General features: G+C 39.2%; 1 protein-coding gene across 1 annotated transcript in view; it reads right to left on the bottom strand.

Moving 5' to 3' along the window:
- Nucleotides 1-1,814, bottom strand: part of KCNU1 (potassium channel, subfamily U, member 1) — a 57,790-nt gene that overhangs the window by 3,627 nt on the left and 52,349 nt on the right. The gene's annotated exons all lie outside the window — the stretch shown is intronic.

Genomic DNA, 1,814 nt, shown 5'->3' with positions numbered 1-1,814 from the left:
CATTGCCGGACATGGAAAAAGACAAAAGACAAAAAAAAAAAAAATGGGACTAATAATTGCACTCGTCTCAGAGTGTTGTGAGGATTCAGGAGCTAACGTGCAGAAAGTGCCCAAAGCAGTGTAAGTCATGAAGTAGCAAACATGCAGGAGATTGATATTATCAACATCTTTGCCAAATCATGATTTAATTCCTTTGACTCACCTGACTTGCCAGTGAGAAACCAAAGTTAAATCTATGTGGAGGGGGAGGTCCCTCTTTCACTGGGGGCAGAGGAGTGCTAGGTAGTAAACAGCAGCACCAGGACCTTTTGAATCTATGTGGAAATTAATTGCTTAAAAAATATTCATGTTTCTGGTTTATGATGTCCCAACAGTCATCTTAATAAAGTTTACAGAAATCTAGAATGTTGGAAAGGATCCTGAGAGTGTGTGGTGGTATTTTCCAAATGCCAGTGAATAAACCGTATCATGGACACTTAAGAAAAAATTCTCAGGTCTCGCGCTCAGATATTTTTATTTGACAAAGTCAGAAATGGGGTTTCGGAATCCATGCATCTTTAAAATTTTGCAAATAATTCTGAAGCGTAGCCCAGGTTATTGAAGGCCAAAAAATATTACTAAAACTGAATCAAATTTTAGGCCAGTTTGAAACCCAAACTGCCTGGCTTATGATTCTAAGACTGTCATAGTGACCTGTTTCCAGTAGAAAGCCCATTTATGCAGATGTTACACACACAGGTTTAGATGTGAGATTTTCTTGAGCACGGCGGCTTGGTAAGTAAAATTTATGCCACCAGACGATACTGTTTGTTATTCTCTCCTTAATGACTTGCTTGTAACAGTGCCCCACTATTTCTTCAGCCCAGACCTTCCAAAATCCTCTCTACTCAGACAGGCTTTTCCTTCTTTCCAACCTTTCACGCAACATCATTCCTTCATAGTCCATCTGATATCTTTCAAATGATTTAATTTTGAATGTTTCCCTATAATTCTAGGATTCCTGGTAATGCCAACTTTAGAGCTAGAAGGAATTTTAGAGATCAGTTCACTTGACTTTCTCATTCTGTAAATGATGAACAATTCTCCAAGGCCACAGGGTTAGCAAATTATAACCAGAATCAGAATCTGTTGATTCCAGTGTAGCTCTGTAGCATTTCACTAAAAAATACATGAGCCAACATCCTAGCCTTTCTTCCTCCCCATCCCATTTTAGTCCCCAGTTTTTCTTATTTTTTATCATCTGTTTCTCTATGTTATTGTAGCTGATTCTCTTTCTCTTTTCACATTTTCTCCTATTTATATTTCTGTACAATCTGTTTGTTTTGGACTTTCTTTTTTATTGCACGATGACTTCTCTTACTTCTCATATTATCCACTTATGGGTTCTCAGGAAATGCTGATGGTCTGACAATGTTACCTCTTTCCTTCATCTACCTTATCAACAGCAGACTTGTCCAGTGGGCCAGTCAAATTCCCATTTTTCCATATTTTGCAGCTTATTTTCTAAGGCTAGGATTTGTTGAAACAATGTTTATCATGAATAATTCTACTTCATAGTATTGTTTCGTGGTCAAGACTCACAAGGTACTGTAGTATCATTACGAGAAACAGATCCTACAAGGCGACCCCTTTTTTTTTCTCCTCTGCTCACGAGAGAGAACTGGGGCAGGGCCACAGGAACAAAGGCAAAGCATTTATCCACTAAGAACCCATTCTAATCCCAACCCTTAGCACTGAATGCACCACAACAGTGGGAGCCTGGGAGCCCGAGAGGCTGGCCCTCAACAAATGTCAAACAGCTTAGTTACGGCTGT

The sequence above is a fragment of the Galeopterus variegatus genome, unplaced genomic scaffold (genome assembly GCF_000696425.1).
Source record: "Galeopterus variegatus unplaced genomic scaffold, G_variegatus-3.0.2 Scaffold3644, whole genome shotgun sequence".
NCBI classification, from domain to species: Eukaryota; Metazoa; Chordata; class Mammalia; order Dermoptera; family Cynocephalidae; genus Galeopterus; species Galeopterus variegatus.
The sequence above is the reverse complement of the archived record's forward strand: the minus strand, read 5'-3'. Positions and strand labels throughout refer to the sequence as shown.